Source organism: Epinephelus fuscoguttatus, linkage group LG19 (genome assembly GCF_011397635.1).
Source record: "Epinephelus fuscoguttatus linkage group LG19, E.fuscoguttatus.final_Chr_v1".
In the NCBI taxonomy this organism is placed as follows: domain Eukaryota; kingdom Metazoa; phylum Chordata; class Actinopteri; order Perciformes; family Serranidae; genus Epinephelus; species Epinephelus fuscoguttatus.
Window position 1 is genome coordinate 30948599 of NC_064770.1, and position 14158 is coordinate 30962756.

The following is a 14158-nucleotide window of genomic DNA, read 5'->3' on the forward strand; positions in this document are numbered from 1 at the left end:
AGAGAGAGAGAGAGAGAGAGAGAGAGAGAGAGAGAGAGAGAGATTGAGGTAGACAGCGAAAGGGAGGAGGAAAAGAGTGTTAATTAACTAGTGCTGACATCTGCAAGCTTTTTCCTATTAGGATCTGATTAGGGGAGAAAGCAGGAATTACAGGTGCTATGAGAGAGATGAGAGGGCGTTAGAGAGTGGAGAAAAGCGGGGGAGAGATTGTAAAAAGTGGAAACGAGGAGTTGGGAGAAAATGGGGAGCGAGAGTGAGGGAGATGAAAGGAACAATCTCCGCTCTGTTTCCAGGTTTAGAACAGGAATATTTCCCACGGGGCCGAGCGATGCTGGGCATTTGCCCTTCAGCACACAGTGAAGGTAACTGTCAGAGTGGACCTTATTTACCCCATACACACACACACACACACACACATATTCACTCATGCAGTCAAGAGCTGGGCGATAATTCAATATTATTGTTTACTTACATTCATTGTAAATTGTTACGATGTAATGGTACTATTATTTGATGAAATGCAGTTGTACAAATAAATGAAAATATGTGAGAAGTTTTTTTCACAATCTAATGCAAAATAGTTAATTCAACTGACCACTAACTAAATTATGTGGAATATATATATTGCACAATATTGGATTTTTTGTCACTATCCGATATGCCGATACATAACAACTATCTTGTTTAACCAATACTGATATCTATATATTGACTTTTTTCTAGGCGCAGCCGAGTGGTGGAGGGTGTCAGGTTCGGTGACAGGAGGATCTCGTCCCTGCTTTTTGCGGATGACGTGGTCCTCCTCGCCCCATCGAAAAGTGACCTCCAGCTCTCACTGGGATGGTTCGCTGCCGAGTGTGAAGCGGCTGGGATGAGAATCGGCACCTCCAAGTCTGAGGCCATGGTCCTCAGCCGGAAAAGGGTGGATTGCCCACTCCAGGTCGGGCGGGAGGTCCTGCCTCAGGTAGAGGAGTTTAAGCATCTCGGGATCTTGTTCAGGAGTGAGGGTAGGATGGAGCGGGAGATTGACAGGTGGATTGGGGCGGCGTCAGCAGTGATGCAGGCGCTTAACTGGTCCGTTGTGGTGAAGAGGGAGCTTAGCCACAAAGTGAAGTTCTCGATTTACCGGTCGATCTACGTCCCAACCCTCACCTATGGTCACGAGCTCTGGGTAGTGACTGAAAGAATGAGATCGCGAGTACAAGCGGCCGAAATGAGTTTCCTCCGCAGGGTGGCTGGGCTCAGCCTTAGAGATAGGGTGGGGAGCTCGGACATCCGGGAGGGACTCGGAGTAGAGCCGCTGCTCCTCCGCATCGAGAGGAGCCAGTTGAGGTGGTTCGGGCATCTAGTAAGGATGCCTTCCGGATGCCTCCCTTGGGAGGTGTTTCGGGCATGTCCAACCCGGGAGGAGTCCTCGGGGCCGCCCCAGGACACGATGGAGGGATTACATCGCCCAGCTGGCCTGGGAACGCCTTGGGGTTCCCTCGGAAGAGCTGACAGAAGTGGCTGGGGAGAGGACTGTCTGGGCTTCTTTGCTGAGGCTGCTGCCCACGCGACCCGCACCCAGATAAGCGGAGGACGAGACGACTTTTTTCCCCACCTAATTTTAGTGATCATCAAGTCTCTTCTGTAGTGGAATTATTATGTATGCATACTCTTATCATGACCCACCAGCAGAAGGAGACATAGAATACAGTGTTTTTTAATGTATGTTATATTCATACATTGTGTAAAAATTAAAAAAGCGTGTTGACCAATTCTCATACTTATTTTTGAAGCCAATATCGGCCGATACGGATGACATCCTGATATTGTTGTGCATAAATAGCGAGTGATCAGTTTTAACCTTGTGGAACTATGAGACTTTTAGTCAAGAGGACTGTGGTGAACATTCAAAATGCATCAAAGTTTGTCAAATATTACAAATAACATAATGACTGAATGATTAATAAACATTTCCTGGGGTGTAAATGGAGAAATGTCTGTTGCAGAACCTTCTTCTTCTTCCTGGAAAACGTTCAAGTGAAGTAGGTATCCAGGCCCTGCGTTGGTTCTGAGCTTGCATCATCGTCACCGAAATCAACCCCATCAATGCCCTGCAGGCCGCCGTGGAGGGTTACAAGGTCACCACCATGGATGAGGCTTGTAAGGAAGGAAACATCTTCATCACTTTGAGAACATGATGGACGATGCCATTGTTTGTAACATTGCAACATTTTTATACATACATACATATATATATATATATTTGTGTGTGTGTGTGTGTGTGTATAGAATGGATCCATATACAACTGTTCATATGATATAACAAATTAGCGCCTCACAAATGACATTACATATTTAATGTATGTATGTTAGGGTTAGGCAAATAAACTTACTTTGGTTAGGTTTAGAAAAAGAGACATGGTTGGGCATCTTCAGGTTTAGGCTAGTGAAGTTACAAAGGTTTGTATTACGACCCAGATCAGTTTCTGTGCATATATGGTTGTATTTTTCTGCAGTGATCTGTCACTGATGTCTCTCTCCTCCCTTCAGAGTGTGTACATGTGGTGGAGTCTGATTGGATGATGCAAGGCAGGTGGTGTTTGCTGACTGGACCATTCAAAGAGATTGCTGTCACCCTATTGGTCCAGTGCATGACAGGAGATTTTAAATGCCAGCCAATAGATGATCTTCCCTCCTTTTCACTCTTCCAACAAAGCCAGTACTTAGACTGGTTGGTGAGTACCTGCAAGAAAAAACTTCTGACTTTGTAAACTGGTGTGTTTAACTTTGCTGATAACTTTGTTATTTAGGAAAGTTGTTTGGTCAGTTTTGAGAAGGTGAGTTGAGTTTTGTTTAACAGTTATTATTAGTTTTAGTAAGAGCGAGGAGCCCTTTTTGTTTGGCATTGCCATGTTCTTTTCTCTTGTTTCGACTGGTAGGATTTTTAGGTTAGAAACTGTTTTGTTTCACATTTGTTTTTGTTCAAGAAGTTCAGGGTCCATGAATATATTTTTGTTTGCACTAATCAACTCTGAAGTCAAATTAACTACTTACATTGCTGAAATACTGAAATGCTGTGTAACTGGCCTTTCTTGAGAGTGGAAAGAGTGGGGAGTCACAGCATGTTATGTCTAGTTTCCCCTAAACCGGAGACATAACATTAGGTATAGTAAAAGAAACATGGCAGACACCGGTGTCCTGGGGTAAAGTCCTGTGCTGTTTGACCCATCAATGACCCCAACCTACCTCCTTTAACAGACTTTGGTCTTTAAACTGCTTATTTCTTTACTCCTGTAAGTGCAGTGGTCACTTGATTGCAGCCTGTGTGATACTACTGTGAGATATTTATGAATTGTAGTGCATTACTTTACAAAGGTATACATACGAACAGTGCATGAGAACAGCCAGATACTGTAACACAATGCTATTGTTTTTATACCTATTGCCGAGCACTAAGGTATGTGTAACCACAGTCAACAGTATGACAACATTACCATGACTTCCAGTAATTATCAGATAATTCATTAAAGACATATAAACCTCATGAAGGCAGTTGGGGAAGTTCATTGTCAGTTGCACCTAATCTAAATCGTATTTGTGCAGCTTAAATAAAAGCACAAACATTTACTCTGAAGCATATTTATATTCTTATTTCTTTTGCTGACACAATAAATATTATCAAGGTTCAATGACTGATTTTTGCTCCCACTGGTTGCAAGCTAAGTACTGTAGCTTTTAACATGCAGCACAACAATACTCTAAATGTGTGTCTCAACGGGAGATTTAAGCGAGGTGAACTGCATTCAGCCAACCTGAATGGAGAGAATTGTTGGTGCAGAGAGACTAATCCTTCCCTTCTTTCACATACACTGAACTCACCTACGCAATATGGGGACATTGGAAACCAGGCAAGGATGCACGCACACACACATTATGCATGTCATTCGCACATGAACACATACGCAGACACACTCACACACAAACAAACCTGTCCTCGCTGATTTATGCACAGATGCACTCACACAAGACAGCATCTGACATTGGAGGCCCTCTTCAAAAACATGTTTCCTGAAGTGATTTGTGGTTGTTTTATAGAGCCGTGGTAGCAGATTGCTCTGATGTAGGGCTCATTCATCAATGTCAACACACTCTCTCACACTCAGAGTAGACACGCATACAAACATAACCCCACACGCTCTCAAACACACACACTCACACACACACAAGACAGACAATAGACGTTTAATTCCTCTTGAGCTAAGTTGACTCTGCTGTTCTCCCATCTCAGAGAAGTGAGAGGTCAGGGTCAGATGTTGACTGTTTGAAGCTAGTTGGGTTCTTGATTCCTTGCTCAAGGGCACTTCAGCAGTGTTGCTGTTTACCAGCACAAGGATTTGAACCTGGTTCATGTTGAATAAAGGCAGAAATCTGGCTACAAGTGAGCCACTTAGCCTCAAGTGATGAATGTTTTTATTTTTCCACCAGTCAGTTCAGGGTGCAGCCTGGCCAGATGCAACAGGAAGAAAATAAATGAAAGGGTAGATAGATACTACATAATACATTTCCCAGAATGCTATTGGCAGTCAGGCACATTACATCTGAGCATGATTTTGCATTCACTCCATGCTGGCAGAACGTGTACTTTTTACCAGGAGGGAGCTATGGTAGCTGTCAGAAATTCTTGATATCTGATGTGAACAGATTTTCCAACTCAGCTGCTCTTACAGTAATTATGGTGCAAATGCGATGACATTACTTTGAAGAATATGTCAAGATTTTGTGAACAATGAGCAGATGAGCAAGAGAAGACAAGGGAGAGAGAGACACAGCTTTTACTCAAATGCAGCATCTTGTGTGGCGTATTTCAAATGAGACTGTATCTCGCTTGAAATTCTCTGTCCAAATGTCAGGAGGTATTCAATGGCCTCACAGACCACTGCTGTCTGCAACCCCACCTCCGTTTAAAGGTACAATATTACGACCTCCTCCACCGGCACCTCGTTTGTTGCTTGGTGAAACATCTGACTCCGCCCTCTAGAGCCATCTACTGTCTGTACCTATGACATCATAAAGGACGCATGGTCTAGTATGAGGGCAGTATGTTTACAACATTTGAAACAGACGACTCTATTTTCGTACATAAAGGGAGTATAAATGAGCCTTTAGAAGGTCTTTAGTACAACCAAATGCTGAACAAGACTTTTATAGGCAACCAAAATGTCATGATTCATTTTCATGAACTGGAATACACTAACATAGCCTGTTCAATTTAACTCCCATGTGTCTAGCCACACATATCTACCATTTGCACTTTCTTTTATTTAATGTAAACTTGTTTTGCTGATTTGTTTGTTTGATATTTGTTATGTTATTATTAGTTATTTATTTATTTTTTATTTTTGTTTTATCTGTTGTTATTTTCTCTATCTTTTGCTAAGGTAAGGTGACCTTAAGTGTCTTGAAAGGTGCCTGTTAATAAAAGGGTCCAGGCAGCTAAGCTGCCAGGACGCTATTGTAATCCTAGGTATTCTTCTTCTTTCTTCTTTCTTCTTCCGAGGAAATCATACTTCCCATGGGTGAAAACTCACCAAACTTTGCACAAAGGTCCAGTCTCATGCCAGATATCCTCAGCTGTAAACTCAAGCCAATAGTCCTGATGGTGGCACTACAGCAAGTGTCTAAAGTTCAAAACTTTGAAAATTCATAACAAATCAACCATACATGCTACAACTTAACAACTTTCATCAAAATGTAGTCCCAATACTGAAGAAACAGTACATTTAAACCTATTAAAAATTATGAAGTTCATCAGTCTGTTTTTTTCAAAACTGTAAAACTTCTTAAACCTATCTCCTCCCACAATTTTTGCTCAATTGACACCAAACTTGCTACAGAGCATCTTCAGACCGTCCTACAAAAACTATGTTTCTCAGATTTTTGAGCCTACAGTGCATCAAAATGTTTGACTGTAAACGGTACAGTAAACATATACATGCAAATTCTTGCTAAATAAATCTTCAATGTTCATGAAAGAATGACAAAATTCTAGAGTCATGGTAGATGATGTGTGGCAAATTTCAGAATTTTATCTCAAAAACTGAATTTTTGACAGCATTTTGAATTTTGCTCTAATGTGAACAATTGGAGTCAATGTAAAAATGGCAGTTTTAAACATCGGTTTTTCACTTATGGGGCAAATCAATCATTGTTACAAACAAATTACCAACATCTCCATGCTGTCTAGATGCAATATGTGTATTTTCAGATTTTTGTTTCGATAACTGAATTTTTTTACAGTGGTTTGAAATCTGCTTTTCCATGTATGGACGGCTGCTAAACCTGCACATCTGATTTAGTCAATTTGTGAAGCTATACATGAATTGTCACTGACTAATTAGCTCAGTGAGATAGAAATTGATTCTTAGTCTCAGAGGTTGTGAGTTCAAGCCTCAGCTGATGCAAAAGGCAGTTTGTGTTGCTAAACTCCTACATGTCTTCCAATTTTTCTGCTTGTTGCTCAGAATTGCCTAAAAATGCCCGGACCCGACCCATCGCTGCGCAGCAGCTATAATTATTATTATTATTAATATTATTATCAAAATGGCAACACCTACGACTATGCCTATACTCTGTGAATCTGGGGTCACACCATAGATACGCTACCTAACCAACTTTGTCTTAGTGGTAGCAACTTGTCAAAGCAGCCACACCCTTGATTAAGCCTAACTGTAACATGGTCAATTATATGTGTGACAAGTCAAATGTGCATCTGTATATAATTCCCCAATTACCTGAAATGCCTAGGCCTCCATACTCAATATGTGGAACATTTGATACTCAGTTTCTGTACCCCTACGTTCACGTTGAGGGTACCCTACCTGTAAAGGGGTGTCTACCGCCTTACCTCTCCCCTTTTGCTGCTGTGCTTCATGGGTGAGGTAAGTGACATTGCTCTTGTAGTAATTTTCATGTTTTAGCACTGTTACGTTTATAAGTTCATTTTATTATTTTGTTTTTACCACCTGTTGTCAGGAATAAATGGAGATCGCCTCTAAAGATATCCACAGTCTGGGACTTTTTGTATCTACGCAACGCAGACAACACTAGAGTCCATCAGTTACATAATATCAGTTACATATCATTAAGCCTTAATAAAATTGAAAAGGGTGAGTAACAGAGTGCTGCAGAGATGATGTTTCGTTGTAGGCCGACACGGAAGTTAGCATCACCCTGGTTCCCTCAACAAAAAGCCTAGGGGATGTTTCCATTGGATTTTGGATTCTTGCAGAAAATTTGCACTCTGGCAAACAAATGTTTTTGATACTTACACATTTTGTGCAGCAAGAAAGTCTTCAGAAATGCTTAAATGCAATTGCCAGAGATAAGAAGCTAACATTAGGCTATAAACGAACTATAATACAGTTGCATGACTTCAACATTGCCTAAACATTGAAGCTGTAAAGCTATGTTCAGCATGATGATGTTCTGTGGTCTCATTGAGCCACTTGTGGGGTGTTTATGGACATATTTTATGTTGTAGGACAAAATGTAAAAGTCTCTTTAGCTTGTATTAACCAAAGTCCTTATTTCAGCCATCTAACCAAAAGCCATTCAAAAAAATCCGTTGACTTTGAGATGAGGGAACTGAGGGTGTTAAAATGCCAACTCATTTCCAGGTTTAAGGACTCATTCCTGCACCACTCTACATAAGAATCCACTCCCTATACAGTTGTCATGAATAAGGAAATTAGCTAAAGACCGCTCTTTGTACCAGGCTATAAACGTATTTATTTCTGCTGTAAACATTGGGGTCTATGGGAATTGACTCACTTTCAGAGCAAACCTCAAGTGGCCATTAGAGGAACTGCAGTTTTCAGCTCTTTGGTGCTGGCTGTATTTTTCAACCCTGGAGGTTGCCTCTTGGTTTCAACAGTGCAAAATTGCTTTACAGAGCTAATGAGAGTTGTGATTATTTCAATGTACTGATACAATGATTGTTAGAGGGCTCCCAGACTGAGATTACATGTCCAGAGAAATACAGAGATACAGTTGGCTGATGGATAACAGACAGGATGGATGACTTAAACCATTTGTATGTTGTATGTTCTGTTTATGAGGCAGCCGAGGTTCAGTTGCTATTTTCTCTCACTTTTTAGAATAGCAGCATTGTACCACTTTGTATTCATGCAGAAATGGCATTTGGTTTCAAAACTAACAGGCTGACATGGGGTCTGTTGTGCAACGACACCAATAGGAAACAGACTAATGGTTCCCCGTTAGCGTGAGTCTGAACTGCGAGGCGAGAGCCATTCTTTGATGCTAACTAGGAAATGCGGTGAGATACGCTGTGAGAGCAACCACCTGTTCCAGCATATGGTAGCGCCTTAGCCACATTAGATCGCAATGTGTGTGTACATACATTCTTGTTTCACATGTGTGTTTGTGTTCGTCACACAGACAGAGATGGAGATTGAGAGGTCTGGCTTCCTCTCTCATTCAGTTCAGATCAGGCAATAGAATTTGACTCTTATTATAGCACATCACTCCTGCTGAGAAATACTTGAGAGCGAATACTCATTAGCAAATAAAAAGCCATTTCAGAATGTACATTTGGAGCTGATTGGATTATAAGTGAATCGACCGCAAAGTGTGTGTGTTTAGTAGATAATAGAGGCCCAGACGCACTCTGACTGACTCTGCCCCTGCTCTGATCCTCCCATCATATAATCTCTATTGACTGCAGAACATCATCATGCGCACTGGTGTATACGAGTGTGTACAGTATGCATGTGTGTTGATGTGCATGCTTGTTTTGTTTACTTTTTCCCAATGTCTGTAGGCAGAGCCAAACACTTCCTCTCTCACTTGCATACAAGCGCGCGCACACACACGGTCATCGGCGCTGATTTGGTGTGACAGGGCTGTAATTTTAGCTGTGCTGACTCTCTGGGCTTCTCTCTCTCCCTCTCTCTCTTCCCTCCTACCCCTTTGGCTTATGATCACAGAGTGGTGTACGTCAACCGCTGCCGCTAGCGATGTCTGTTTGTTTGTGTGTGTGCATGTGTGTGTGTGTTTGCCATTTTACCATGCAGTTTCTCCCAGGGTTAGGTCATAGAGTCAAACTAAGGATAAAACTCCTTCACTAATACATTCCAAAATCTCTTCCCAACACACACAGACCTGAACATTGCACCAGTGTGCTGTGAGTGCAGCACATCCAAAACTCTCTTTACACAGCTGCACTCTCTGGATAAGTTCTCTGGTACATTTTTTAACATTTGGTTGTATTTTGATTAGGATTTTCAGCCAACTTTTGTCTTCGTACAGCAAGAGATGCTTGCGTTGTGTAGGCAGACACGTCCATGTTACAACAGTTGAAATAAAGCTGCCATACCTTTGTCAATATATGCAGAGAAGTAGCAAGATGAATCCCATATAGGAAGTTTACACAGGGCTGTTTCAAGACACTTTGGGGGCCCCAGGCAAGAGCTCCCCTCAGCTCCGACACTCAGGAAACATGAAGCGGTAAGGTAAGACGCAATGCCCGTGCAATACTCCACTACAAGTAGCCTTAAAGCTGCATGTAGGCCTATTATCAGCAGATTGTATATGCATGTATGTAGCATATGCCATTTTTTCTGGCTCTCAGTGCCCTCTGGCGTATGCCAGTTATTTCTCCTTCTGTCTCTGCTGCACTCCTATTGTCTTACAGAATGCAAATTGAAGTGTTGATGTTGTTACAGAAGGTAAATAAATCACATCAAATCAATTAGTTCCCAAGTTGAACCCAAATAAAGTGACTGATAACTGATCAATTTATGAAGTGACAATGGGCCTCATTCACAAACACTGCGTACGCACAAATCTGTGCTTAAACTGTGCGTACGATCGTTTGACGCACAAATCCGGGATTCATCAATATTTTCTTCCCCGAATTTGTTCTTGCTCTGCAAACAAATTTAGAACTGCCTCAGACCATGCGTAAGCACAAATGAGGAAGGCCGAACTGACTTAGAAAATGCAAACATACCTTTTAAGTACATGCAGAGTCTATAAAACCACATTCATGAAAAATAGATTTAATTAACATTTTTTAAAATAATTAATTTACTAATATATTGGCCAAATGGATTAAATTACCATGAAATTGACACACGTTCACCCTCATCATTGTGACAATTAAAATATTAACAATAACATGAACAGAAAAACTATCACTCCATCAGCGTGCAGATGATCTGTAATGCCGACTGCCATATCCTTAAGGCTGTGGCCCGCTGGCCAGGAGGCACCCACCACTCATTTATTTTGCAAAACAGTACAGTGGGAATGCGTTTGGAGGCAGGGGCTGTGAGAAGTGGATGGCTTGTTGGTGAGCATCTTTTGTTCTAGTCTTTTATTTCAGTTGTTTTAAGTTAGTATTTTCAGTAAGTCTCTATTCCGTTAATGTTAAAATGTTATATTGTTTGGGTGACCGGGCATATGGCCTTAAAACATGGCTGATGACACCATCGCAAACCCTGAAACCCCTCAAGAGGTGCGCTATAATAACATACATGCCCACACACGCGCCGTAGAGCGCACTTTTGGCGTGCTTAAGGGCCGTTGGATGTGTTTGGATCAGATACAGCCGGTGGCAAACTACTTTATACCCCTGAGAAGGTGTGCAAGATCATCCTGGCATGCTGTGTCCTCCACAATCTTACAATGACCCATGGCATTCCTGTAAGACCCAGCGCCATCGCTTCTAACAAACTGTGAAATTTACTACTTCTCTCCTCGCATAACCGCTTCCTTCATTCATGAATCAACTCTAGGCAAGCGGTTTCCTTATATGGGGAAATGGGGGCGTGGTAGTATGCTGATTGCAGATCACGGACATGCACTTGTCAATTTAGAACGGTTCTGATTTACTAACATATGCACGGTGGTGAGAACAAAATTGGCCGGTACGCACGTGTCATGAATCCAACGGTGATTTTGCGTACTTATACTTGTACTTATTTTTTGCAGAGAGTAAGAACATTTCTGAACAGATATTAGTGAATGAGGCCCAATGCTACAAAAATGATATTGCAGTTCTCAAGGAACTGTGGTGCTTCATATCACAGCGGTGACGTGTGTGGTTGTGCTGCTGCTGTGGTCCTGCCAGATGCCTCCTGCTGCTGCTGTGATCATTAGTCACACTTCTACTGTTATTATACACATGATTATTATCACATATGTATACTATCAGATGTTAATATATACTTTCAACATACTGTACCACAATAGCCAGAATTATAATTATAATATTATTACTTTCATTAATGTTGTTGTAAGCTACTGTCATTACCGTCTGTCCTGCATCTCTCTCTCTCTCTCTGTCTCTCTTTCTGTCTCATTGTGTCATACGGATTACTGTTAATTTATTATGCTGATCTGTTCTGTTATAACTACTTTTAATGTAACACATTGTCACTTACCACTGTCTTGTTTTTTTCATCATCCTCCTCTTACTTTTTTTTTCTTTTTGCGTGCCCTGAAGGATATGTTCGCTTCATTTTGCCCGGCACCGGCAGCAGCAGCAGCAGCAAATCAGCTAGCAAGGGGCCCCATTAGGGAGGTCTCCCAACGTGTCATTGTTGCAGTGTCTACGGGGGTTTCAAGTTGTGTCGTTGATTACGGACCAAATGTCAGCAGTCTCTGGGAGGCCACCTCCAGAGCATGTGAGCGGAGCAGAGCGGGTGAAAATTTCCGCTCCTTGCTCGCAGACCTGTCACTTTGCGCCGCTCGTTAGCTCCGCTTGGTTCTGCGCATTCTTCGCTCTGCTTCGCTCCACTCCATCATAAATTTTATCCCACTCCACTCGCTCACCACTCCGCTCAAAAAAACTGCGTTGTGCTACCCTAACCTGTAATCTTCTATTCACAAATAAAATATGAGCTTGGCAGATTCTCTGGGGAAGCCCTCTCCCCTCTCCCCGCAGTTAGGGACCGTTCTACACGGTACTGCTGTCGGCAGGGTAGAAATGAGCCAAAGCGTAGAGGAGACGGACCAGGTTAAGCGGCCGACCTCCAAAGCCCTCTTGCTTCTCCCCACAGTTAGGGACCGTTCTCCAAGGTGCCGCTGCTTCTCTTCTCAGTTTCTCCACTCACATGCTCTGGCCCCCTCTAGCCACTCGCAAGCAGCAGCTAGTAGGGGGCCCCATTAGGGGGGATTCCAACGTGTTGTCATTGTTGCAGTGTCTATAGGGGTTCCATCATATTGTCACTGATATGGACCAATGTCAGCCGTCTCTGGGGGCCCCCTTCCAGCTCGGGGCCCTAGGCAATTGCCTAGTTTGCCTGTCCGGTTGCGACGGCCCTGAGTTTACACATGGGTGTGAGGCTGCTGAAAAAATAGTTCCACAAAAACATGGATGGAAACCACAATTTGCTACAATTTTTATGTCAAAACGCCACTGAGTGAGTTTCATGGCTTTGAAAACGAACATTTAGGGTAGTTTTAGGACAGGTTCACACATGGCCATAGGCAGCAGTGTTAAGCCAGGCAGGGGAAAGCCAAATTCTCAGAAAAGGAGCAATCATCACAAGTTTGGTCTTAACCACTCTATTTCATCATAAACAACCCAGAAATGGGGCTCAAAGTACAAAATACAAGACTTCTCCTTTAATATTATAATAAAGCAGTTCTTTTCAGAATCCATTCCCCTAGTTTAAGACTGAGTTCATATCCTGTTAAATATGAATATTAATTATGACATGCTCATGGAAGGGACGGGGAAAGCAGGCAGCCAATAGAGGAGGTGGCTCATGCATAATCTCATTGTTATGATAATAAAGCACAAACAGACTGTTTCATTAGAGGAGCATGTGGAGCCCTGAAAACACCCCCATTAGAACATCAGAGACATTACCATAGGACACATGTCAAGGGCTTTGGAGGTGTTTGCGATGTGATTTTGTGAAAAGGTGTAAAGGTTTTGTCTTTCCTCTGAAGCCATGTTCTTCTAATGGTGTGTAATATTGATTTATTCCAATGGAGGGTTTGCCCTAAAGAAAGACATCTCAGAGAGGTTTATAATTGATTTTAATGTTCTCTTATTAATACACATGGCCCGAGGGCTCTGTTAGAAGACATGCTCTTTGTAATCTGTACAGTTTGTGTGCATTTGTACTCTACAAGGAATTAAATCATGTTGTTCATGTAGCACAGGAAAATCTCAAGCTTGGGATTGTTGGGTTCCAGCTGATATTTTGGTCAAAGGCCAGCTGTAATACAGCAGTGGGTACTGTATGTCTTTCATTTAATGTTTATTTGTACATGGACAGATATGTGTAACATGTGTAACAGAGGCTGAAGCTCAAAGGGGAAACAAAAGTATCATTGAGCACATGAGGAGCCCAATTTTGCTGGCATTTGTAGATCAGTCTAAGATTAGCATAGTGAACAAAATGATAAAACCTTTGCATTGCCAATTTTACTAGTTTTCTGTCCAAAATTCTTACAATTGACCCTTCGCTAAGTCCCGCCCCTTGAACGCAGACTATTCAATCATAGTATAGCATCAGCCAGCTCTGACAAGGGTCCAGCACCAACACAGCTGTGCTCTCATCAGACGCTCATGCAGTAATTTCCGGTTTTCTTAATTATCAGGCTGGTTTTGTGAATTTTGGAAACATCTTGCCTGGGGGATGTGTATTAATGATACTCGTTACCTGGAGAGGTTGGAAAAAGATAAACGTTTCTTCCCTGTTCCAAAACCAAAATCAAACCCTGAAAAGTGTAGGGTTAGCTAGCTAGCTACTGAAGATATAGCCTACTGAATGTATACACATGCTGCTTTTGCTTTTTAATGATTATAACAGTGAAACAAAGGCCGACCCTGCTGTACAGGAACCAGTGAAGGGAAGCAGGGAAACTTTGCTGATGTTCAACCAGTTCTGTGTCATCACATGAACGGAAATCCCTGTCCATCCGGGTGCTGGCAGCAGCAGCACGGAGGCAAAGCCAAACACCGTTCATCTGCACACACTGTGATGCCACACAGCTGGTTCAATATCAGCAAAGTTTCCCTTTATATTCATTGTCTTGTGTGGCGATCAGCAGTGATGTGGTGGTTCACTTTTACACTGTGATCTGTAGCCTATAGTTCGGCTTTAGCTTCTAACTATCTTTGTCTTTTTAACCT